A 27,941-nucleotide genomic window follows, 5' to 3' on the forward strand; every position below is an offset into this window, starting at 1 on the left:
GGAGTTGGGTACTTGCCCTTTCTCCATGGTCAGATGAGGCTCTGATAAAATGTTTTTCTTGGAGAGTAGACCTTTTCATGGAGAATGCTCTTGGTTCTTTCATAGCATTTACATTTCCACTTTCTTTGCCACAAACGCAAAGGAATTTTTCTTGGATCTTTACTTTGAGAACCTGGCAGGATTATTGGGGATAAAACCCATGAAAGTGTAGGGGCCTCCCTAAATTTGGGCTCCTAGCAATTTCTCACTATTGAGCTAGTCCACATTTGGCCTCTAATAATTTATAAAATTACCATTTTAAGTGACCCTACATTTATGGCTCTAGTGGCTTCTGTTACAGAGTAGCCTGATTACATCTGTGATTGATATTATATCTGTGTTGATATTATAAACTGTTGTGAGCTGTGATTGGCTATGATTTCAGAGTGGTGGTTTGCCCTGTGACCTGACTTTTCTGATGAATCCAATAAATATGATTGAATTTTAGTTTTCTCAGCTTTTTTCTTATTGTAAGGATAGGAGTGACTACTTATAAGCTATTTACATGTTGGAGCTAAAACCAGAGGTCATGTTATTTATTTTTAATTTAGCATTTTACCCCTCTTCCATCTTAAAAAAATAGCAAAAACTTATGTAATGTTTACTGTGTAAAGGCATTATACCAAATATTTTTGTATTAACCAACTAAAATTTCACAACCTTGTAATGTAGATACTACAAATCATCCTCTTTTGCAGATAAGGACACTGAAATGCAAAGAGGTTAAGTACTTGCCCAAGAATATATAGCTGGTAAATGGTTATCCACGATTCAATATTCAGGCAATCTCCCTCCAGAATCTATACTCTTAACCATGACACAGACTCCTGAATCCTGTCTCAATAATTGCATTGTTTGATGGCAACTACATCACCAAGGAAAGTTTTTGTAGAAAGAAAATTTATTGGTAGTAGTGAAATTTTTACATGAAGAATAATGTCTATTTTCCCCTCCTGCCTGGTTAATATATAGATGAATTAATTACAGGTGTAAAATCCTTCCTTTTTAGAACTTTGTAGACAATGCTCCATTATTTCATTGTTTTCTAAATTTTTGAAGATGAAAAGTCTGATGCCAATCTGATTTTTATTCATTTGCAGAATATACATTTTTTTCTCTCTGGGAGCTTGTGGATTTTTTTCATTATCTTTAAAGTTTAGAAAATGCTTGATGTGTCTTCTTCTTCTCCCATTTTTTCTACCTTGTATTTGGTGGGACTTTTTTGATCTGAAGAATCAAAGCTTCCTTCAGTTCAAATTCTCCTTTTTATTTCCTTGATTATCCACTATCTACTCCATTTTATTCTACTGCACTTTCAATTAGGTAGGTATTGTATCTTTAGATCTACATTCAGTCTCTTAATTTTTTTCATATAACTTCTTTGTCTTTTAATTTATTCTCTGGAGACAGCAACAAATTTCTCAGTTCTCTTTTTTCTGTTATTCTGATCTCACATCTTCTGTGTCTTTAAGCAGTTGCTCAGAATTTTTTGCCCTTTTTTTGTTTCCATTGTTTAATTGCTTTGCTCTTTCCTTCTCCTTTGTATTCCCATTTTTTAAAAAAATATTCATTTATGATAGAGAGAGAGAGAGAGAGAGAGAGAGAGGCAAAGACACAGGCAGAAGGAGAGACAGGCTCCATGCCGGGAGCCCCACGTGGGACTCAATCCTGGGGCCCCAGGATCGTGCCCTGGGCCAAAGACAGGTGCTAAACTGCTGAGCCACCCAGGGATCCCCTGTATTGTCATTTTTATGGAATTTTGGAAGGGAAAAGTTATTCTGTCATCTTTGTCTAGAGATTTCAAAGGGGAATTAGAATGTTGTAAACACTTTGGAATGTACTCTTGACAAGTTGATACTATAAACTGTTGTGGTCATTGTAGTGGTGTTCTAATGATATTGTTTAATTGTTAGTTGGTGATTTTTATTTACATTGCCAAGTTAAGAATAAAAGATGGGCTAGAGATAACTCTTGGTTTGGTGAAATAATTAAGCCTATGTTCTGTTACCAGCATATACCCCTATCAGTAACAGTGGCTCACTAGTGTACTAAACTTGGCATTCTTGATGCCCTTCCCCACTCTCCTAGAATTGAGATCACTTAACAGTACCTGAAGTGGCCTAGGGGAAACTTTTAGTAAATTTATGATGCATTTCAGTTCTTGAAGATTTCTTGTTTATTAATAGACTTCCTTATTGGTCTTCGTGAATATTTTGGAAGGATTGTGGAAGACCATCTCTCAGATAGGGCAGGATATCTTGTTCCTCCAGTTACATGCATTAAAAGAGTTCTTACCCCCAATACAACTGGATGACAATAGATCAGGATATTAAACACATAAGATTAGCAGAAGGAGGAAAAATATATCAGGAATGTGATGGAGAGGTCACATTAAAAGAGTTCTTACCCCCAATACAACTGGATGACAATAGATCAGGATATTAAACACATAAGATTAGCAGAAGGAGGAAAAATATATCAGGAATGTGATGGAGAGGTCACACTTTGTCATACTAATGAATCTCCTTAGTGCAAAATTCAGTAAATAATAAAGGACCTCAAAGGTTTCATGAGTGTATTAAGTGTTGCCACAACCAAAAAGAGGAAAGCATAAATCAGAAACAGTTGTGAGAAGAAGAGATTGGAATACATGGGCATTTGATAGCAGAAGTTAAATGATCTTAGAATTATGACAATGGCAAGTGTTGGGAAGCTTTTTTTTTTCTTTCTTTGAACTTTTAGGGATTGAGATGGTAAGGAGTTTTGAATGATTCTTGATTTTTCTCAGGCATCTGAAGTACTTCCAGCCCTAGAGAACCAAAGGAAGAGTAAGGTCCAGAAGAGAATTTGTAGGTGACTGTATACTTCAGGACTATTAATGAGAACAAAGATATGATGACCTGCTTTTCTTCCCTGTCTGCTAGATCACTAAGATAAGAAAGGAGGCAGAAATCTTTTGGTCGGAAAGTCCAGAAACAAAGACAAGCATTTGACAGGAGCTCCTGTAGTGTAATAGAGGGAGGGCATTAAAGATTTTCTGATCAGGAAATAACATGATCATAGATGTGCTTTGGAAAGCATGATTGCCACACAGGTGTGGGATAGATCATAGTGAAGGGAAATATAATATGGGGGAGACCAGTTGATTATTACATGTGTTCAGGTGATTCGGTAATGAAAATCTGAATTAGGGTGGTGAGAGTTCAAATAGAATGGTGGCAACAGAATGAAGAGATAATGTTTAGATAGACTAAAGGACTTGAAAAACGGTTGGCATAGAAGATGTGAAGGAAGAACATAGAATACGAACAACACAACGATAACAAGAGTAAACTTCCTTTGTGTGTTTTCTATGTCTCAGGGAACTGTTATGGGTTCATTAAATGTCATAATTTATTTAATCCTCTCAACAACCTTATGTCATAGGTACTATTATTAGCTCTATTATACTATGATTAAAAGAAGGCACAAAAAATTTATATGATTCACTGTAGGTGACACAATAGATATTGTCAGTATTTGAAAATTGAATCTTGGCTTTATCTCTCACAGAGTGTGTTTTGGTTAATTCTCCATCCATTTACTTGGGCAGACCAGAGTACTTGAAGTCATTCTAGACGTTTTTGTTACCCACATCTACTACATTATTTAAGTCAGTTGATTCATTTTGAAACATTTTGAAACATTTAAGTCAGTTGAAACATTTTGTTAAATGTCTCCCACATTAATTCCCTGCTACTTCATCCCTATCACCCTCTTTCTAGATGAGGTATTCATCTCTTTTCTTGCTGTGATAACTTTTTGGCTGTTTTACCTGATCTTAGTCTAACCACAGCTCTAAACCATTTTTCCCTTAACTTTAAAGCAACGCTGTCCAATAGAATTAGAAAGCATCCACATATGTAATTTTATATTTTCTAGTAAGACATTAAAAATAAAAAATAAAAAATAAGTAAAATTAATTTTAATATTTTATTTAATCGAATGTATCCAAAATTTTATTATGTTATTAACATGTAATCAGTATAAATTTTTTTTTAGATTTTACTTATTTATTTGAGAGAGAGAGAAAGAGCATGAGTGGAGGAGAGGGGAAGAGGGAGAGGGAGAAGCAGGCTCTCTGAGATCATGACCAAAGCTGAAGGCAGAAGCTTAACTGACTGAGCAACCCAGGCATCCCCAATGTAAAATCTTAATGGGGTATATTATATCCCCTTATTTCCAACTGAGATATGGTACATACTTTATACTTATAAGACATTTCAGTTTGGATGAGCCATAACAAGTGCTCATACATGGCTAGTGACCTCTATAGTGACAGCACAGCTCTGGAATGATCCTTCTAAATTATAAACCTGGTTATGTCACTTCCCCATTCAAAATGCTTTCATTACCTCCATATCACCTAAACTCCATGGGAGGATATAAAAGGATCTTTATGATCTATCTCTTGGCTAGCAGTGTGGCCTTTTCTCTCTGCTCTCACTTTACACTCCAGCTACGCTGAATACCTTTCCATTCCAGAGAACATTCCACTTAATGCCTTTATAGCCATTACGTAAGCTTCTTCCCTGCTAGAATGGTCTTCCTTGATTGTCTACCTGGCAATAAAGTACAGATCTTCCTGGTGCCAATTCAGCACACCTCCTCTGTAAAAACTTCCCTAACTCTTCAGTTAGAAATAGAATTTTAACTCGGAACTTTGTACCTGCCTTAGTGATCATATTTGTACTGAAATTGGTTCAAGTCTGCCTTTACCAAGCTAAAAGCTCTCAAAAGCAGAGGTATCTTTTCATGTTTGTATTATTAGCATCCACCTGGATGGCATCCAGAAGGTGTTAAATAAATGCTGGTTGAATGAATAAATGAAAACAGAAGTGAAAATCTCTAATGTTTTGAGTTTGGGTTGATAGGGAGAGGGGTTGTATGATTAGAAGAAAGGAGGATGTGACTATTAGGAAGATAAGCTGGTATGAGTAGGAAACTTTGCTTTAGTAGCAAACTTGAAGCACAGTGAGTTGAGGAACAGTATTAAGACTCACCAATATACTTTTAGCTTTAAAAATGTATTTACCATTTTTAGTCTTGAATTAAGAACAGAACTATTTTAGGGACCCCTGGATGGCTCAGCAGTTGAGTGCCTGCCTTCAGCCCAGGGCGTGATCCTGGAGTCCCAGGATCGAGTCCTGCATCAGGCTTCCTGCATAGAGCCTGCTTCTCTCTCTGCCTATGTCTCTGCCTCTCTGTATCTCTCATGAATAAATATATAAAATCCTTAAAAAACAACAGAACTGTTTTAGAAGTTGAGCTATAACTTGATCTTAAGAGACTGTGATAGTATGAAAATTATACTAGGCTTTACAGTGCTCCTTTGACTGATGCCTCATTAGCAATACAGAGAGGTATGCTTGCAGAATAAATAGATTGATTTAAAAAATATGCAAATGGTGCTTTTAGAAAAAGCATAACAAACAAAGGAAATATAGGCAAAGAATAAAAGTCATACTCAATCCCACCACCAGAGATAACCACTGTTAATAAATAATTTGTTGCATTTGCCTCTTGAAATATGTTTTAACTGTTTTATTATAATCAATTTTGCAACTTCATTTTTTCCTTTTTAAAATTGTTTCATAAATGTCTTCTGATGTCATTATCATAGTGATAATGAACTATGAACATTTTAAAGGCTGTATATTATTCCATCTTATGGATATACTATAACAGATCACTGTCCATGTAAATTATACAACCTCAATAAAATATAGAGAAAAGGATCTAGAAGAGATTGTGAGAATACTTTCTAGAGAGGAAATTACATGTCAAGTTTGTGTGGACAAATGCTTTGATGTCCCAATTTCAAGTCAGATAGCATTACTAAGTCATGCTGTGTGGGCGTGATATACACTGCATCTGCCACATATACATCTCAATGCATCAGGGTGAAAGAGGTAAACATTCATGTATGCAAATGGCGTCCAGAGATACCATGAGTAACTTTGAAGGTTGGTCATTTGAGGTGGTTTTACAAGAGTGCCATAGACTGGATATTTGAGTCTCCTCAGAATTCCTATGTTGAAACCTAATCTACAACGTGATGATATTTGGAGATGGGGCCTTTGGGAGATGGTAAGGTCATGAGGGTAGAGCCCTCATAAGTGGGACTAGAGCCCTTATGAAAGAGTCCGTGGCCCCAGAGTGCTCTCTAGCCCTTCCTCTTTATGAGGATACAGTAAAGAAAAGAACTGTTTATTAACCAGGAAGTGGGGTCTCAGCAACCACCAAATCTGGTGACACCTTATTTTGGACTTTTAGTCTCCAGTACTATGAGAAATAAATCTCTATTGTTTATAAGCCACCCAAGCTATGGTATTTTGTTATGGTATTTTGTTAGTGCCCAAATGCACTAACACAGGCAGTTTGTGTTTAGTGGGAGTAAGTTGCTTCATCCATTAAGTAATTCATTAAAGAGCTCTTTCTTGGTTAGATATGTGGTATCCCCCATGCACTTCCTTCAGGTAATGTGGACATAGGGAACTGCAGTCTGGCATCAGGGTCTGTGGAGTTAGATACATGGCACTTGATTTTGTTTGTTATTTCCTTACACAGAGAATATTGGGGAAGCCCTATTTGCATCTCACTCCATTCATTTGAAATATGTACACACACACATGCACCAGGACTATAATATGAGGGTCAATAATAGGCCAAGGACTGTAAATTAAATGAAACATAGAATAGTGTTGCAGCCTTTGAGAGCCTAAGAATTTGGGGGAAAAGATAAGTAAACATACAAATTGCAATGAAATATTATAAATTATATATATATATATATATATGGAAAAATATATATAAAATAGAGTAATTCTCCCTGGGAAGGTAACTTTTGAACTGGATCTTATAGGTAGAGTAGTCATCTGGAAGATGAGGAAAGGGTAGGGATGTGCAGGTTATGCCCCATATGTCTCCATTTGCCCCCCTAAATTTGTTCTCCTCCTAGCTCTGCCCTCCCTAGGGGGCTGTCCCTTAGCATCTGTATCACCCAGGATCAGCTCTGGCTTCCATTTGGATTCAGCCAATTGGAGATAATAGTAGGAGGTCAGAGAGTAAGAGGAAAGAGAGGTGGGAGTGTTTCTTCTTCCACTCCCTCCCAGCTTTGCTGCATTATTCTGCCAGTGACTGATCTTTCTACCTCTTTGTTTTGGGAAGATAGCAGGTGGCAGATGGCAGTGCCATTGCACAGAGTGAACTGGGAAGAAACAGGATCAGAGAGAATAAGGAGTAGCAACTATTATGGTAGCTCCCATAGAGGATGAGGAAAGTCTGTGTTAGGGCAGTGGAGGTGGGCTGGAGATAAAAGGGTACATTTGAGAGACATTTCTGAGGTAGACATTATGAGATTTAGTGATCAGTTAATACAGGGAGTTAGAGAGGAGGTAAATATGACAAATTTTATTGTCTGGCCCTACCACGGTAGATGATGACAGGAGTATGAGGATGAGATGTAGAGGAGAAAAGGGAGAAGATAATGATAAGATTGACTCAATGTAGGTTTTTATTTGCCAGAAGAACATTGAGTTATACCTATATACTTCCTTGTATTTATAAAGGAATTTTAAATTATTACAATGAGTACTTAAAAGACCTCCTGTGTGCCACACACTACCACGTGGGGGGATTTGAGATGGGAGCTTTTAGCTAAGGAAGAGTTAATCTTGTAACTCTCAAATAATTTGTTGATAATAGGATGAAGGAAACTTGGAACCAGTGCTTAAAAATGTTAAATAAGTAAGGGGAAATATTTTTGGTGAATACAAGTGGAGAAAATTCCTGACCTTGCAAATGAGTGTAAAAATAAGGAGGTTCTGTTGTCTAAGTTTTTCTTTTTAAATTTGATATTATTCCTGCTAAAATTTATTTTTAAAAGAGTAACATTATCAGCCATTATTGAAGTCAATTTCCAAGGCTAAAGTGAGAGGGATGATTTTTCTGTCATTTGTTACCAGGAGCTATACTTCCAGTGCTGTGATTATTTCAAGGTGAAAGGTGAGAAGAAATGCTCCTTACCGTTTATTCAGCTGGGATGTCAGTATTGGTAATCTCACTCGCTATGGTATTTGAGCCTGTTGGCTCTGAAAGGATTTACTCTTTTGCACAAAGAGAGAGCAGAATGGTGGTGTCAAAGATAAAAAGAAATGAGATTTAGAAAAAGTGGATTTCTGTGTCACAAAATAGCTTTTTATTCAGGGAAGCTTTAATAGGAATTTAATAGTATTGTTTCACATAAAGGGCTCGATTAACACAGTGTGATGAAAGGTAGATGTATTTATAGTTTAAAAATTTATACTTCTCCGTGACATCATTTAGTGAATTAAAAAAATCAAGGATTAGTATTAGGCTATTTCTTGTATTATTATTAAAACACTTCCATTTTACATTTACAAACACACACATAGATTTTGTTTAAATATTATATCTAGAAGGACTCTTATGTACCTGAGGTGGTGGAAGAGACCAGTTCAATCCAGGCACTGGGAAGTGGAGGAAGTACCTTCTTTTCTGTAATTTTAGTCAAGGGCTAGATCCCCTTGTTTGACCACAGCTTCTGAAAATAATGGTATTAGATATGCTTTAGGGGATCAATTGACATATGCTGGAAGGTACAATACCACCTATCTAGGAGTTTGCTAACTTAGAGAAAAGCAATGGCCTTAGAAATAAATAAACAGTAATTAGAGATGGGATTTTAGAGATTCTACCCAACCTGTTTATTTTACAAATGAAAAAACGGAGGCCTGGAGATGTTAAATAACCTACCCAAAGTGTCATAGCTAGTTCATGGTAAAGCTAAGGCAATTTACTTAAAGCACAATGCATTTCCTGGGGGCCCCACATATCTCACTTTGAGCATAACAGAGCAAAAGTGAGGAATATGGGGAGAGGAAGCTTGCTAATGGGGTTGCTTTTTTAGCACTAGAGCCTTTGGGTTTTTAAAAGTTAGTGCATAGCTACTATTTTCTCAGTGTGGAGTTCACTATTTTTGCATGGAAGTAGAGTCAATATCAGATGAATGGGGTGAAAAGGGAAGACGAGTGATGTACTAGGCAGAAGGTTGGGTATACTTTGTGGGATTTTGGGCCACCATAGTTTCTCTGGACTTAGGTTCCTCAGCTAACACTTGCTGTGTGGCTTCATTGGTATTATTGTGATAGATATACCTTGGCCACCCAACATTCATTTCTATTAAATTATTTTTGAGATAGCAGCTTGATTTCTTTTTTTGGAAATTTATTTTTCCCTCTTAGTGAGACTATTGTTCAAAGTGTCCTGCCTTTCTCTAGCCAAACGGTAGACATGTTGTTCAAGCTAGTCTATCAGAGTTTCTCTCTGGGACTTTATTTCCTGAGAGGACCACAAAAAGGTATAAGAACACATTTTATTTCTGGCTAATGTTTATTAGTGATTCCCAAAAAACACATCCATCAGTTCCTGCTAGTTGGAACCCTGGAGTTGCCCTTGTTCTCATTTCTTCTCAGATGAATGGGTGTTTCTTCTCCAGCCTTCCCATCATGTCATTGAATCACTCAGAATCTTTCTTTTTCAGGTTTCTTCCTAAGTTAGCTAGATTTAGTTTCTGTTGCTTACAACCTAGATTGGTATATCCATTGACTTAGCATACAGCTAAAATAAAATATAAGCCTTCAATAAGGTAGATATTATTATATATGCATATTAATCTTTTTTTTTCAGTGTCTTCTAAATTATATATTTAGAGGTCCTGACATGGAGTCTGGTGTTCCATGTCTCAGTCAACTAGGTATAGTACATATGTTTGCAGCCTGGAAATTTTGTAATTCCAGAAACCCTGCATCCTAATATTTAAGCCTCAAGAGCAGTAGAATCTTGAGGGAGGGAAGAAATGTAAAAATAAAATATGTGGCAGGTCTGACAGACTGCCACAAGTAAGCTAGAAAAACCTTGAAATGTGAAGGCTAGATGTACCTTTAAGTAAGGGCTCCTTTTTCTCATTTCAGATGATGTCAAGCCAGGGACCAGGGACGTAGATGGAGATTCAGAGCTAATTTAGGATTTGTTGCACTCTGCAGGTACTTTGCATTTGTGCTGCTCATGTCCAAAGAAGAATATCCCTTGTATTCCTCCCGAGTTCCCACATCATTACCTTGCTGAGAGAATAAGGCATGATATAAGAAATATTATCAGCTCTGGGGCTACTCAGAGTGACCCTTCTAAAATGGTACTGTGACCTCTTTAAGATGGCAAAGCTTGTGAGAAACAAATACACCATGATCGTTTTGAAGGAGGATTTTTTGTAAAAATACACATAAGGCAGTGGTTCTCAAACTTTAGCATGCATCAGAATTCCCAAGGGGCTTGTTAAATACAGATTTTTGGGGCCCCATCCTTGAAGTTTCAGATTCATTTGGCCTAAGGTAAAGTCCAAGAATCTGTATTTCTAATAATGCTGCTAATCTGAGGATCATGCTTTGAGAATGTCGATCTAGGGTAATAATTTAAAAACTTAATATGCTTATCACTTACACTTTAGATTACATGTTCTTGATTGAGGCTAGGGAGGCGATTAAATTAGGGTTGTAACTGCAGGAGTGCAAAGAAAAAGGCAGGATTAATCATCAGCTATTACCAAAACAGAATTTTGAAGCATGCAAGATAACAGACTTGCAAGTGAGATCTGGTTGATAAAGAAAAGGATTTTGTAAATTCCTTTATCTCCTCCTTTAATATATGTAGAGGTAAGAGAATGAATCTGGTCAAGGAGTTGTTTTGTTTTTTGATCAATTTTAAATATGGAAGGCCTTGATGAAGAGGAAAGAAAAAAGGGAAAACTGGTCTTTTTCACTCTCCTGGACTAGGGGTTGAAAAGCCAACTATGAGATGGGTGTTGCTAAGCTGAAGTTTCATGAGGGGAGTTCATGGATTTAGGGACTCCTTCCCTTGTTCCCATTGTAGTCTGGGAGGAGATAATCTTAACAGCCTGTGTGCAGCCATGTCAAAGTCACCTTGATGGCTCAATGTGGTTCGATGGAGAGAGGATCTGAGTTTAGGGGCCTTGAGAGTCTCCCTTAGATTCCATGTAGTGTGGAAAGAATCCACAAGTTCAGTTGTTCTGTATGGATGGGGTAGCTGAAGGTGCCAATGGTGGGCTAACTACGAGATCTTTTCTTGTGATGGGGACAAAGTCCACAGCCAGTGGCTCAAGTGAGGACATCTGGATGAGAGGCAGAGTGGAAGTCCCAGTTTATCTTAGGGAAAACCATGCCCCTAGTAAGAGCTCGGGTGGGGCCCAGTTCAGCAAAGGGTGACCAGTGCCCACTGAGAACACTGCCCCAGCCAAGAGAACAGCTGTAGCCTTTAGCAGCAGCAGATACCCACACAATGATCAGAGATGAGACTGGTCCTATCTAACCAGTCAACAATCCATGCAACAGCCAGAACAGGCACTCTGTTGGAGAAATTAACACCAGCCCAAAGAATAACTTGTGCATGAGTGAATCTCATTTCCTTTCTAATGCTTCCAGGCTACCTTCTGCTGTCACACACCTATGTGCTTTCTTAAATAGAAATGGGAAGGCTCAGAACTTTGAAACCCTGACATTTGCTTGAGTCTTTTAGCAAGAGATTGAGTTAAATTATTGGTTTTAACTGAGGTTATCAGATAGGACTAGAGTTTTCTCCACCCTGTCTCCCCCCACCTGCTACTCCACAGTTACAGAGAAATAAAGATGCTTTCTTTGTACAACTGTGGATATAATTGTTAGCCTGTGTAAAATCCAGGAGTATTAGGCATTGTTGCATATAGAAATTCAAAGAACATCTGTAGAATTTTCTTTCTCTCAGGTCTGTTTCATCCTGTGTTAACTATATTTTTAGGCAGGATTTAACAAGTGATGGTAAAGAAAGTAACCAGCAGCTCATGCTTAGTGATATCCTAGAATTCTGATCAACCCTCCTGAAAGGACTGTAGTCCTGCTGGGTCACATGCTATCTCTTATGGTGGGAGGAGTGGGGCTGTGTCATTGACATCCTTACCTGGTTGAGAGAGGAGCCTTTTCTGGAAGGGAAAAAATGCTGGCTTAACACATGTAAGAGATGTTGTTTAGAACTTAATTGTGCCAATAGGCCCTTTTGTGATCATGATTCCTTCAGATTCCTAGGAAGAAATAGGCTATGAGAAATTATGAAGTGCTCCAGTGTCATTTTCATATATGCTTCTGGAATTTGGAATCTGTAAGAGGCTTATTAAAGGAATTTGGGGAACCAGTATACTCCTCCCCACACATGTGACATTACATAGTTTTGAGTACAAAGGAAAAATCTCCTGTGTTAGGAAAATAGTTGAGACAGGATGCCATTAGTGCATTTTGAGAGTCAGTTAGGTCCTCTACCTGCTTCTTCACTTGGTTAACTAATTTATCCTTTAGAACTTACCTAAGGCAATACTTCCTCCTAAAAGTCCTCTCAGTGCTGGAATAAGTGCCTTTCCATGGCTCCTATAATATTCCTGTGAGTATCCCCACATAATTTATTGTACAAATTGGGAGATATTTGAGATTAAATTATAATTCCTCATTTAAAAATTATGCTAAAATAACAGGCATAAATTGGAAAAATAAATTAGAATTGTGTCAGGCAATAGAATGTGTGGTCTTCCTATCTATGGATGCCCTACTATGGTAATTGTTTACTTGTCTGTGTTCCCAAATAGCTGGTGAGCCATTTGATGATGGAGATTATTCTTATCCCAAATGCTCAACACAGTGCTTGATAAATGCTTTTTAATGTTGAATAAAGAAGCTTCCCAATCCTTGAGAGCTGGAGATTTATTTAGTCTCCCTAGATGGAGGGTTAATACATGCTTTAGGTTCATTTGATCATCTTCTTTTCTCTGTTTATTCTTGAATTTGGCACAGAGACTTATATTTTAAAGATCTTCCTTTCATCTCTCTCCAATGCAGATAAGGCTAGTTTCATGATTCTTCTTTGTGAGATCTGAACCACCAGCAAAAGAGAATCAGGCTGTTTCTACAAGTGTTTAGATCTAGTAACTAACTCCTTCCTTTAGCTTTATTTGAAAATTCTTGTTTCATATATATCATACTATAAACCAACAGCCTAAACATAGTAATAGCTTAATTTATTTTGCTTTTTTTATGGTAGGTTTGTATATAAATGCATTTCAAAATATAATCTTCTAAACTCACAGATATTCATAATCATTTAGAAATGATAAAAAAAGTTGTCAAATACTTGTAATTATAGAAATTGTCACTCAAATTACAGGAAGCTTAGAAAAGCTTTATTGCTGTTTAGTTTTGTTTGAATGCTCCTGAGTGTTCTATTGAGAGTTTTGATATATCAAGAGGACTGAAAATGGAAATGGTCATAGTGTTTAAGTTATGTTACACTTAAATTCATTTAATTAGCTATTTTCACAAACATAGTGTTCTTTTGTAAGAAACATTTAAAAAATCATTTTCTTTTGTGTTTTCCTTTACAGAACCAAAAAAAAAAAAATGATCCCTGCATGCTTTTGTATTTCTCATTCTTTGGTTTTCTTCCAAAGCATGTATATAATTATATGTTCATGTTGTCATGGTGATACAGGGCTAGAATTGTGAGACTGTTGTAATCGTTTCTGTAAGCCTGAAACCTGCTGTCCAGCCCAGCTAAGTCAGCAATGTAATGATAGATGGCCAATGTATTTTTTTGCTGTGATTTAATTTGATGTTATGAAGTATAATTGACATGTAACATTATATTAGTTTTTTGAGGTATAATTTTTTTATGAGGAATAATCGACATGTAACATTATATTAGTTTTAGGTATATAACATAATGAGTCGCTATTTGTATACACTGAAATGATCACCATGAGAAGTCTAGTTACCATTCATCGCCATATAGAGTTACACATTTTTTTCTTGTGATGAGAGTTTTTAAAATTTGCTCTTATAGAACGTTTAAAATATGTAACACGATATTATTGACTATAGTCACCAGGTTGTACATTAAATCCTCTTGATTTATTTATATTGTAACTGGAAGTTTATACCTCTTGACTTACTTCACCCATTTTGCTCACTTTCCTTCTGGCAACCAGTAATCTCTTCTTTGTATCTGTGAGTTTTGTTTTGTTTTTTTATATTCCATATATTAATGAAATCATAGGATATTTGTCTGATTTATTTCCCTTAGCATACTATCAGGGTCCACCCATGTTGTCACAAATAGCAAGATTTCATTCTTTTTTATGGCTGAGTATTCTTATAATTTTATATCACATTTTCTTCATCCATTTATCCATTGATAGACACTCAGGTTGTTTCCTTGAATATTGTAAATAATGTTGCAGTGAACATAGGGGGTGCATATACCTTTCTGAATTAATGTTTCCATTTTCTTTGGATAAATACCCAGTGGTGGAATTGCTGGATCATAAGGTAGTTCTATTTTTAATGCTTTGCGAAAATTCCACACGGTTTTCCATTGTTGATATACCAATTTACATCCCCAGTAACTGCACACGGATTCTCTTTTCTCCACATCATCACCAACATTTTTTATTTCATGTCCTTTTGATACTAGTTATTCTGACAGGTGATATGTCCACTGTGGGTTTTATTTGTATTTTCCTGATGATTTCCCTCAACACCACCATGGATTAGTGGTGTTGAGCATATTTTCACGTGCATGTTGATTGTATGTATATATTCTCTGAGAAAATGTCTTTTCAGAGCTGCTTATTTTTTAAATTAGATTGTTTTTTTCTGCTAATGAGTTGTAGGAGGTTTTTAAAAATATTTTGAATATTAACCGTTTATTGGATATAGGATTTGCAAATGTTTTCTCCCATTTAGTAGGTTGCCTTTTCATTTTGTTGATTGTTTTCTTTGTTGTGCAGGAGTTTTTAAGTTTGATGTAATATCAATTACCTATTTTTGCTTTTGTTGTCTTTGCCTTTGGAGTCAGATCCAAAAAATCATCGCCAAGACCAATATCAGGAACTTATTGCCTATGTTTTCTTCTAGGAGTCTTATGGTTTTAGGTCTTACATTTAAATATTTAACACATTTTGAGTTAATTTTTGTGTGTAGTATAAGATAGTAGTCTATTTCCATTCTTTTGCATGTGGTTGTCTAGTTTTCCTAGCACCACTTATTGAAGAGACTGTCATTTCCCCATTATATATTCCTGGATCCTTTGTTGTAAATCAATTGGCTATATATGCATGGATTTATTTCTAGGCTCTCTATTCTATTCCATTGATCTATGTGTCTGTTTTTAATTTTAGTACTATACTGTTTTGATTACAATAGCTTTGTAATATAGTTTGAAATCAGAGAGTATGATGCTTCCAATCTATTCTTCTTTCTGAAGATGGCCTTGGCTATTTAGGGTCTTTTTAATTCCATACAAATTTTAGTATTTTTTTTGTTCTATTCCTGTAAAACATGTCATTGGAATTTTGATAGGGAGTGTACTGAATCTGTGGATTGCTTTGGATAATGCTGACATTTTAACAATATTAATTCTTCCAATCCATGAACATGACATGACATATCTATCCATTTATTTGTCTTCTTTAGTTTCTTTCATAAGTGTCTTATAATTCTCAGTTGTAGGTCTTTTACCTCCTTGGTTAAGTTTATACCTAGGTATTTTATTCTTTTTTTAATGCAATTGTAATTGAGATTGTTTTCTTAATTCTTTCTGATAGTTCATTGTTAGTGTATAAAATTGCAACCAATTTTGCATATTGATTTTGTACCCTACAAATTTACTGAATTTATTTGTTCTAACAGTTTTTTTGGTGGAATCCTTGGGGTTTTCTATTTATATCTATTTATAAATATGTATATATATTTAATATTAAAATTTTTATTTATTTATTCATGAGAGACACAGAGAGAGAGAGAGGCAGAGACACAAGCAGAGGGAGAAGCAGGCTCCATGCAGGGAGCCCAATGCGGGACTCAGTCCCGGTGCCCCAGGATCATGTCCTGAGCCAAAGGCAGGCGATTGACCACTAAGCCACCCAGGCGTCCCTCCTTAGGGTTTCCTATATACAATCATGTCATTTGCAAATAGTCCTGGTTCACTTCTTACTTTCTAATTTGGATGTCTATTTTTTTTCTTATTTAATTGCTCATTTAGGATTATGTTGAATAAAAGTGATGAGAATGAGCATGCTTTTTTTGTCCCTGATCTTAGAGGAAATAGCTTTTCATTGGTAAGTGGGATATAAGCTGTGTGCTTTTCATATATGGCCTTTTTAATGTTGAGGTATGTTCCCTCTATGCCCTGTTTGTGGAGAGTGTTTTTTAATCATAAACAGGTGTTCAAATTTTGTCAAATGCTTTTTCTTCGTCTGTTGAAGTAATCATCATTTTGTTGATGTGGTGTATCACATTGATTAATTTGCAGATGCTGCCTTGTATTCCTGGAATTAATCCCACTTGACCATGGGTGTATAAACCTTTTAATGTATTGTTGAAATTGGTTTGATAATACTTTGCTGAGGCTTTTGCATGTAGTTAACCCTTGAACGACATGAGTTTGAACTGTGTGGATCACTTATATGTGGATTTTTTACAGTAGTGAAAATGCATTTTTCTCTTCCCTATGATTTTCTTAATAACATTTTCTTTTCTCTAGCTTTATTGTAAGAATACAGTATAACATATACAAAATATGTGTTAACTATTTATGTTATTGGTAAGACCTCTGGTCAATAGTAGGCTATTAGTAGTTGAGTTTTTAAGGAGACAAAATTTATCTGCAGATTTTTGACTGCATGGGGTGTAGGGCATCCCTAGCACCCACACTGGTTAAGGATCAACTATGTGTTTACCAGGGATATTGGCCTGTAGTTTTTTTGTGTGTTTATATGTCATTTTCTTGTCTGATTTGGTGTCAGGGTAATGTTAGCCTTGTAAAATGAGTTTGGAAGCATTCTCTCTTCTTCAGTTTTTCGGGAAAGTTTGAGAAGAATAGGTATTCAATCTCTGAAAGCCGGATAAAAATCACCAGTGAAGCTGTCTGGTCCTGGACTTTTGTTTATTGGGAGGTATTTTGTTTGTTTGTTTTTCTGATTCAATCTCCTTACTAGTATTTGGTCTGATCAAATTTTTAATTTTTTCATAATTCAGTCTTGGAAGATTGTATGTTTCTGGAAATTTATCCATTTCTTTTAGGTTGTCCAATTTTTTGGTATATAATTTTTCCAAATAATCTTTTATGATCCTTTATATTTCTTTTGTATCAGTTATAATTTCTCATTCATTTTTTTTAAAGATTTTGTTTATTTGAGAGAGAGAGAGGATGTGTGAGAGAGAGATGACAACAGGAAGGAGGGCTGGAAGAAGCAGACTCCCCACTGAGCAGGGAGCCCAATGTGGGACTTGATCCTAGGACCCTAGGATCATGACCTGAGCAGAAGGAAGATGCTTAACCGACTGAGCCACCCAGGAGCCCTCATTTCAGTTTTTATTTATTTGAGTCTTCTCTCCCCCCTTTTTTTTTCTTAGTGAGTCTAGCTAAAGGCTTGTCAATTTTATTTTTTCAAAGAATCAACTCTTAGTTTCATTGATCTTTTCTACTGTCAATTCTTATTTTTTAAAGTTCCAGTGTAGATAATACAGTGTGTTATATTAGTTTCAGGTGTACAATATAGTGATTCAGCAATTCCATATATTACTTGGTGCTCCTCAGGATAAGTGTACTCTTAATTCCCTTCACTTATTTCACCCATTCCCCTACCCACCTCCCCTCTGGTAACCATCTGTTTATTTATTTTTTTTTGTTTGTTTGTTTGTTTTCCATAGTTAAGAGTCTGTTTTTTGAGTTGCCTCTTTTTTCCCTCTGTTTGTTCTGTTTCTTAAATTCTACATATGAGTGAAATCATACGGTATTTGTCATTCTCTGACTGGCTTATTTCTCTTGGCATTATATCCTCTAGATCCAGCCATGTTGCAAATGGCAAGATTTCATTCTTTTTTTTTTTTATGGCTGAGTAGCATTCCATTATATATATATATATATATAATATTATATGTATATTATATATGGTATATATAAAATATCAAATATTTATATATAAATATATGATATGCATAATATACACATAATATTCCATTATATATGTGTATATATGTATAAAGGAAGTATGTGGTGTGTCTATTATTTTATGTATTTTATATGTATCTGTATATATGTATGTATTATATTATTATATGTATATTAAATAAAGGAAGTATGGTATGTATATTGTATTACATGTATATATGTATTTATATTATATGTATATTATATGTATATGTATATATTATTATGTATCATATAATATATAAAAATGCATGATATATAATAAACACATCGTATTCCATTATATATATGTGTGTGTGTATAAATGTATAAAGAAAACATGGTGTGTATGAATGTATGTATATACATTGATTTGTCTATGGTCACTTGGGCTACTTCTATAGTTGGCTATTATAAGTAATAACCAATAAACATAGGAGTGCATATATCCTTTTAGATTAGTGTTTTTGTATTCTTTGGGTAAATGCCCAGTAATGTGATTTCTGGATCATAGGATAGTTCTATTTTTAATTTTTTTGAAGTAAACTCTATACCCAATGTGGGGCTCAAACTCACTATCCTGAGATCAAGAGTCACACACTCTACTGACTGAGTCAACCAGGTGCCCCTATTTTTAATTTTTTGAGGAACCTCCATACTGTCTTCCACAGTGGCTGCACCAGTTTCATTCCTACTAAAACTGCACGAGTGTTTCTTTTTTTCCATATGCTCAACAATACTTGTTGATTTTTTTATTTTAGCCACTTTGACAGGTGTGAGGTGATATTTCATTGTAGTTTTGATTTGTGTTTTCCTAATGATGAGTGACGTTGAAGAGATTTTCATGTGTCTCTTGCCCATCTGTATGTCTTCTTTGGAGAAATGTCTGTTCATGTCCTGTGCCCATTTCTTAATTGGTTTATTTATTTTTGGGGTATTGACTTTTTAAAGTTCTTTTTATTTTGGATAGTAGCCCTTTATCAGATATGTCATTTGCAAATATCTTCTCCCATTCAGTGAGTTGTCTTTTAGTTTTGTTGGTTGTTTCCTATGCTGTGAAGAAGCTTTTGATTTTGATATAGTTCCAATAGTTTATTTTTACTTTTGCTTCCTGTGTTTTGGGAGGCATAGCTAGCAAAATGTTGCTGTGTTCAATGTCAGAGAAATTACTGCCTGTGTTTCTAGGATTTTTAGGGTTTCAGGTTTGACATTTATATCTTTAATCCATTTTGAATTTTTGTGTACAGTTTCATTCTTTTGCATGTAGCTGTCCAGTTTTCCCAGTACAATTTGTTGAAGAGACTGCTTTCTCCCCTGCATATTATTGTCTCCTTCATTGAAGATTAATTGACCATATAAGTATGGGTTTATTTCTGGGATCTCGATTCTGCCATTGATTTATGTGTCTGTTTTTGTACCAGTACCATACCGTTTTGATTACTACAGCTTTGTAGTCTACCTTAAAATCTGGGATTGTGATACTTCAGTTTTATTCTTTTTCAAGATTGCTTTGGCTACTTGGGGTCTTTTGTGGTTCCATACTAATTTTAGGATTATTGGTTCTAGTTTTATGAAAAATGCTGTTGGCATTTCAATAGGCATTGCATTAAATCTGTAGATTGCTTTGGGCAGTATAGACGTTTTAGCAATATTTGTTCTTCCATTCCATGAGCATGAAATGTCTTTCCATTTGTCTGTGTCATCTTTAATTTCCTTCATCACTGTTTTATAGTTTTCAAAATACAGATCTTTTACCTCTTTCATTACGTTCATTCCTAGGTATTTTAGCAATTATAATTGGGATTGTTTAATTTCTCTTTCTGCTTCTTTATTATTAGTGTATAGAAATGCAAAAGATTTTTAAACATTCATTTTGTATCCTGTGACCTTACTGAACTTGTTTATCAGTTCTAGTAGTTTTTGGGTGGTGTCTTTAGGGTTTTCTATATATAGTATTGTGTCATCTACAAACAGTGAAAGTTTTACTTCTTCCTTACCAATTATTTCTTTTTCTGTTTTGATTGCTGTGGGTAAGCCTTCCAGTACATTGTTGAATAAAAGTGGTGAGAGTGGACATCTTTGTCATATTATTTTTTTTAAAGATTTTATTTATTTATTCATGAGAGACAGACAGAGAGAGAGAGAGAGAGAGAGAGAGAGAGAGAGAGAGGCAGAGACACAGGCAGAGGGAGAAGCAGGCTCCATGCCGGGAGCCTGATGTGGGACTTGATTCCGGAACTCCAGGATCACGCCCTGAGTCCAATGCAGATGCTTAACCGCTAAGCCACCCAGGAGTCCCTCTTTGTCTTATTCTTGATCGCAGGGGAAAAGCTCTCAGTCCCCCCCCCCCCCCAAATGAATATGATGTTTGCTATGGGTTTTTTTTTTCTTTTTTAAATTTTTATTCATGAGAGACACAGAGAGAGAGAGAGAGAGAGAGAGAGAGAGAGAGAGGCAGAGACACAGGCAGAGGGAGAAGCAAGCTCCACGCAGGGAGCCCAACACGGAACTCAATCCCAGGACCCCAGGATCACGCTCCAGGCAGAAGGCAGGCACTAAACCCCTGAGCCACCCAGAGATGCCCAGTTTTTCATATAAGGTCTTTATTATGTTGAGGTATGTTCTCTCTAAACCTACTTTGTTGAGGGTTTTATCATGAATGGATGCTGCACTTTGTCAAAAGCTTTTTCTGCATCTATTGAAATGATTTTATGGTTATTATCTTTTCTCTTATTGATATGTTGTGTCATGTTAATTGACTTGCAAATATTGAACCACCCCTTGCCTCCCAGGAATAAATCCCACTTGATCATGGAGAATGATTTTTTATTTACTGTTTGATACAGTTTGCTAATATATTGTTGGAGATTTTTGCATCTATGTTCACCAAAGATATTGACCTATGGTTCTCATTTCTTTGTGATGTCTTTATCAGATTTTGGTATCAGGATCATGCTGGTCTCATACAATGAATTTGGAAGTTTTCCTTTCTCTTCTGTTTCTTGGAATAGTTTGAGAAGAATAGATATTAACTCTTCTTTACGTGTTTGGTAGAATTTGCCTCTGAAGCCGTCTTGTCCTGGACTTTTTGTTTGTTAAGAATTTTTACATTGCTGATTCAATTTTATTTCTGGTAATCACTCTGTTCAAATTTTCCATTTCTTACTGCTTCAGTTTTGGTAGGTTATATGTTTATGGGAATTTATCATTTCTTCCAGGTTGTCCAATTTGTCGGCATATAGTTTTTCATAATATTCTTTTACAATCCCTTGTATTTCTGTGATGTTAGTTGTTATTTGTCTTTCATTTCTAATTTTGTTTGACTCCTTTCTCTCTCTCTTTGAAGACTCTTGCTAGAGGTTTATCAATTTTGTTGATCTTTTTAAAGAACGAGCTCCTGGGTTTATTGATCTGTTCTATGGTTTTTTAAGTTTCTATATCATTTATTTCTGCTCTAATATTTGTTATTTCTTTTAGTCTGTTGGTTTGGTGTGGTTTTTTTTTTTTTTTTTAGATGTAAGGTTAAGTTGTGTATTGAGTTTTTAAAATTTTTTTGATTTTTTTGCATCTTAAGGTAGGCCTATAGTGCAATAAACTTCCCTCTTAGCACTACTTTTTCTACATCCCAAAGATTTTGAACTATTGTGTTTTCATTTTCATTTGTTTCCATGTAATTTTTGATTTCTTGATAGACCCAGTCATTATTTACTAGCATGTTATTTAACCTCCAGTCTTTTCAGATTTTTTCTTGTGGTTGATTTCTAGTTTCATAGCATTGTGGTTAGAAAAGATACATGAAATGACTTCAATCTTTTTGTATCTGTTAAGGCTTGTTTTGTGGCCTAATATGTCATTTGCTCCAGAGAGTGTTTCCACATGCATTTACAAAGAATGTGTGTTCTACTGTTGTAGGATGAAATGTTCTGAATATATATGCTAAATCTGTCTGGTTCAATGTGTCATTCAAAGCCACTGTTTTCTTGTTGATTTTCTGTTGGATAATTTGCCCATTGATATGTGTGGTTTTACTGGTCAGAATGGCTAAAATTAACAAGTCCTTAAAAATAGAGCTACCCTAAGCCCAGCAATTGCACTATTAGGTATTTATCCAAAGGATAAATACTTGGGCAGCTCCAGTGGCCCAGCAGTTTAGCGCCGCCTTCAGCCCAGGGTGTGATCCTGGGACCTGGGATTGACTCCCCATTGAGCTCCCTGCATGGAGCCTGCTTCTCCCTCTGCCTGTGTCTCTGTCTCTCTCTCTGTGTCTCTCATGAATAAATAAATAAAATCTTTAAAAAAATACTGATGTAAAGGGGTACCTGCACCCCAATGTTTATAGAAACAATGTCCACAATAGTTAAAATATGGAAAGAGTCTACATGTTAATTGATGTGACACACACACACACACACACACACACACAGGAATATTCCTCAGCCATCAAAAAGAGTGAGATCTTGCCATTTGCAATGACATGGATGGAACTAGAGGGTATTATGCTAACTAAGCAAAATAAGTCAGTCGGTATTATGCTAAGCAAAATAAGTTAGAGAAAGGCAAATACCATATGATTTCACTCTTATGTGGAACTTAAGAAACAAAACAGATGAACACAGGGAAAGGAAAGGAAAAATAAAATAAGATGAAAACAGGGAGACAAACCATTAAGAGTCTGTTAACTATAAGAAACAAACTGAAGGTTGCTGGAGGGGAAGTGGACAGGAGGTTGGGGTAATTGGATAATGGGCATTAAGGAGGGCACTTGATTTAATGAGCACTGGGTGTTATATGTGATTTAATGAGCACTGGGTGTTATATGCAACTGATGAATCACTAAATTCTACCCCTGAAAGTAAATTGAATTTAAATTTAAAAAAATATTTAAAGTGTGGTGTTAAACTGCCTTACTATTATTGTATTAGTATCAATTAGTTCCTTTATGTTTGTTATTGACTGTTTTATGTATTTGGGTGCTCCCATTTTGGGTGCATAAATATTTACAGTTATTATATCTTGTTGGATTGTCCCCTTATTATTATATAATGTCCTTCTTTGTTTTCTGTTACAGTCTTTGTTTTAAAGTATATTTTGCTTAATATAACTATTGCTACCCTAGCTTTCTTTCCAAATCCATTTGCATGATTTTCTAGCCTTTCACTTTCAATCTTCATGAGTCTTTAGGTCTGAAGTGAGTCTTTGGAGGCAGCATATAGATGAGTCTTGTTTTTTTATTCACTCCATCACCCTATGTATTTTGATTGGAGCATTTAGTGCATTTATATTCAACATCATTATTGATAGGTATGTATTTATTGCCATTTTGTTACTTGTTCTGTGGTTGTTTTGTAATTTTTATTTGTTTCTTTCTGCTCTTACTCTCTTCTCTCATGGTTTTCTGTCTTTTAGTGACATAATTTGATCCCTTCCTCTTTGTTTTTTGCATATCGATTACTAGTTTTTGATTTGTGGGTACCATAGGTTTGTATATAACATCTTCTGCATATAGCAGTCTATATTAAGTTGATTAAGTTGATAGTCACTTATGTTTGAACCCATTCTTTACTCCTCTCTACTCTTTGGGTTTATGGTGTCATACTTTACATCCTTTTATTTGGTGAGTCCCTTGACTTATTTTTCCAGATATATTTGATTGCTTTTATGTTTTCTACTTTTCTTACTCATACTTATTATCTTTCCTTTCTTTTTTTTAAATATTTTATTTATTTATTCATGAGAGACACAGGCAGAGGGAGAAGCAGGTTCCCTGCAGGAAGCCTGATGTGGGACTTGATCCTAGGACCCCAGGATCATGCCTTGAGCCAAAGGCAGATGTTCAACCACTGAGTCACCCAGGTATCCCTGATCTTTCCTTTTCACTCAAAGAGTCTCCTTTGACTTTTCTTGCAGGGCTGGTTTAGTGGTTATGAGTTCCTTTAACTTTTGTTTGTTTGGGAAACTCTATCTTTCCTTCTATTTTGAATGATAGTCTTGCTGAATAGAGTATCCTTGACTGCATTTTTTCTTTTTCTTTCAGCACTTTAAATATATCATGCCACTCCGTTCTGGCCTGCAAAGATTTTGCAAAAAAAAACCCCACTCATAGCTTTATGGGGTTTCCCTTGTATGTAACTGTCTTCTTTTCTCTTGCTGCTTTTAACATTCTCTCTTTATCACTACTTTTTTTCCATTTTAATTACTGTGTGTATTGGTGTGGACTGCTTTGGGTTTATTTTGTTGGAGGATTTCTGTGCTTCCTGGATCTGGATATCTGTTTCCTTCCTCAGATTAGGGAAGTTTTCAGCTATTATTTCTTTCAATAAATTTCCTGTCCCCCTTTCTCTCTCTTCTTCTGGGGTCCCTATATTGCGAATGTTATTACTCTTAATGGAGCCACATAGTTCCCTAAGTCCATTCTCATTTTGCATATTTTTTTTTCCTTTCACTTGCTCAGCTTGATTACTTTTCATTACTTCATCCTCCAGGTCACTAATTTGTTCTTTGCTTCTTCTAGTTTGCCATTTATTCTGTCTAGTGTGTTTTTAATTTCATTTATTGTGTTCTTCATCTTTGATTAGTTCTTTTTAATTTCCTTATTAAGGATCTCACTAATGTCTTCCACTCTTTTCTCAAGTCCAGTGAGTATCTTTATAATCATTACTTTAAATTCTCTATCAGGCATATTATATATCTCTGTTTTGCTTATGTCTCTTGCTGTAATTTTGTCCCATTCTTTCATTTTGTATATACTTCTCTGTTTCTTCATTTTATCTGACTCTCTGTGTCTGTTTCTCTGTGTTAGGAAAGTCAGCTGTGTCTCTTGCTCTTGAAAGGAAGGCTTTCTGAAGATGTCCTGTGCAGTGTCCCTTGATCACTAGAACCTGGTGCTTCAGGGGTAACTCCTGTATGTGTTGGGTGTGCCCTGTTGTTGAGTCTTAGCTGCTTTTTCTAATATAGTCATCTGCAGTGGCTTGCTTTGCCTGTTATGGGCAGTGTTTGGTCCCTGTGGTGTTAGCAGGCCAGTCTGGGATTGCTTTGGGGTTGAGTTTAGTTAGACTAGACATTTGCCAGAGATAGAGTTGCACCAAACTGCATAGTACTTTCCCTGTGTTGTCTCCTGAGAAGTTTTCATTGTTGGTGGTTGTGGCCTGCAGTCAGATCAACTGTCTGCCCTTAGCCCACTGCTGGGATAGCCCTCTGACTGGTATGTGTGGTTATCTTCCCCTCAACTACAGGACAGGAGTCACTATGGAGTGGTGTTGGTCTGTTGGGGCTGCTTGCCTATTGCCAGGTTTGTGACCCCAGTTTGAATGGGCTCTGGTCAAGAGTATATTGGAAGGGGTCGGGCACACAATGCTTGCAGGGTTCGTACACTGGGGAAGTGGTCTAGCACCCACTGCCACTGTTGCCAGGACAGAGGACCCACAAAGTATGTGGTTCAGGAGGTGTAGTATTTGTAAGGTTTGTTGGTCTTCTGGGGAGAGGCAAGGAGGACTGAGAGAGTGGATCCTCCAGAGCTGAGGAGGTGAGGCTTGATATAAGCAAGTCAGTCACACCCCTATACCCCCACTGGTTTCTGCCTGGCTGTATGTTTATGCTGGGGTTGGGGAAAGGAAATGACACTTGCCAGCTACTTTATTTTTGGAGGAGTCTCCCAGAAATCACTGCCCCTTGAGACATCCTCTGAGATTAGTAAATAAATCTACCTCATGTATGCCCCAGGTGTTTTTCAAACAGCTGCTTCTGTGATGTACTCTGCAGCATGTTGGTTGTGCTGTATCTTTAAGGGTGGCTTCCTCTTGCCCTCTAGGCTCTCCCAGAACCCAGCCTGCTGATTTTTCAAATTCTAGACTTTAAGTACTGCTGGTTCTAAGAACTCACAAAATCGGGATCCCTGGGTGACGCAGTGGTTTAGCGCCTGCCTTTGGCCCAGGGCGTGATCCTGGAGACCCGGGATCGAATCCCACGTCGGGCTCCCGGTGCATGGAGCCTGCTTCTCCCTCTGCCTATGTCTCTGCCTCTCTCTCTCTCTCTGTGACTATCATAAATAAATAAAAATTAAAAAAAAAAAAGAACTCACAAAATCTGGCCCCTCTAATTTTCAAAGCCAGATATTATGGAAAGTCATCTTCCCTGTATGAGCTCCCCAGTGTGATAGTCTATTTCTCTTCCCTTTTTGCACCTACAGCTCCCTCCCTCCTGCCACAGTCTGTGGGTCTGTTTAGCTCCCTCCCATGCCCTCACCCTTCCTACCCTCTAGATGTTGCCTCTTCTCTACCTTTAGTGGTTGAACTTGCTCTGCCAGTCTGCCAGGTTGGGTTTTTTTTTTTTTTTTTTTTTTTTTTTTTTGGTTATTTACACTGATGTAAGCATTACCTAGTTATGTCCATGGGGCAGCAGGACAAGGTGAGCTTATGGTCCTCCTACTCTGCCATCTTCCCTCTAGCTAACCCTCTGTTGGCTCTGATCTTTATTTTTTCCTTTCTTCTACAACTTTGGGCTTTGTTCTTCTCTTTTTACTTCCTTTAGTAAAGGAAGTAAAGTTTACTTCCTTTAGGTGTAAAGTTACATTGTTTATTTGAGATTTGTTTGTGGTAGGACTGTATCCCTATGAACTTCATTAGAACTGCTTTTGCTGCATCCCATTGCTTTTGGTATGTTGTATTTCCATTTCATTGGTCTCAAGGTACTTTTGATTTCTCTTTTGATTTCTGTGTTGACTCATTGGTGTTCAGTAGAAGGTTGTTTAATCACGTTTTCGTGATTTTCCCAGTTTTCCTCTTGTAATTGATTTCTGGTTTCATACCATTCAAATTTCTTGAATTTATTATTAAGACTTGTTTTGTGGCTTAATAAGTGATCTATCCTGGAGAATATTTCACATGCACTTGAGAATATTGTGTATTCTGCTGCTATTCTGCTGCTTTTGAATGGAATGTTCTGTATATATTATTAAATCCATCTGGTCTAATGTGTCACTTAAGTCCAATGCTTCCTTATTGATTTTCTGTCTGGGTGATGTATCCATTGATGTAAGTGCAGTATTAAAGTCCCCTGGTATTATATTGCTATCAGTTTCTCTCTTTACACCTGTTAATATTTGCTTTATATAATTAGGTGCTCCTATGTTGGGTGTGTTATATCTTTTGATAGACCTCTCTTCATCATTATGTAATGCCTATCTTTGTCTTTTATCATAGACTTTGTTTTAAAGTTTATTTTGCCTGATGTAAGTATTACCACCCCAGCTATATTTTGGTTTCCATTTGTGTGAAACATCTTTTGCCATCCTTTCACTTTCAGTCTGTTTGTGGCCTTTTATCTGAAATGATTTTCATGTAGGCAGCATATAGATGGGGCTTTTTTTTTTTTTAATTTATTTTTTTTATTGGTGTTCAATTTACTAACATACAGAATAACACCCAGTGCCCGTCACCCATTCACTCCCACCCCCCGCCCTCCTCCCCTTCTACCACCCCTAGTTCGTTTCCCAGAGTTAGCAGTCTTTACGTTCTGTCTCCCTTTCTGATATTTCCCACACATTTCTTCTCCCTTCCCTTATTTTCCCTTTCACTATTATTTATATTCCCCAAATGAATGAGAACATATAATGTTTGTCCTTCTCCGACTGACTTACTTCACTCAGCATAATACCCTCCAGTTCCATCCACGTTGAAGCAAATGGTGGGTATTTGTCATTTCTAATAGCTGATAGATGGGGCTTTTTAAAAAAATCCATTCAGCCCTTCTGTATTAGTTTGATTAGGGACTTAAGTCCATTT

At 36.3% G+C, this 27,941-nt stretch overlaps 1 protein-coding gene across 3 annotated transcripts in view; it reads left to right on the forward strand.

Moving 5' to 3' along the window:
• Positions 1-27,941, forward strand: part of LOC119867493 — a 680,463-nt gene that overhangs the window by 112,998 nt on the left and 539,524 nt on the right. The window contains exon 1 of one of the 3 annotated variants that reach the window (XR_005383757.1): positions 10,131-10,145. The exons of the other annotated variants lie outside the window; for them this stretch is intronic. The gene's annotated coding sequence lies outside the window, so the exon portion shown is untranslated. Of the gene's footprint in view, positions 1-10,130; positions 10,146-27,941 lie in introns of those variants that run through there. 3 annotated transcript variants of the gene reach the window in all.

The sequence above is a fragment of the Canis lupus genome, chromosome 34, assembly GCF_011100685.1.
Source record: "Canis lupus familiaris isolate Mischka breed German Shepherd chromosome 34, alternate assembly UU_Cfam_GSD_1.0, whole genome shotgun sequence".
Taxonomy (NCBI): Eukaryota; Metazoa; Chordata; class Mammalia; order Carnivora; family Canidae; genus Canis; species Canis lupus.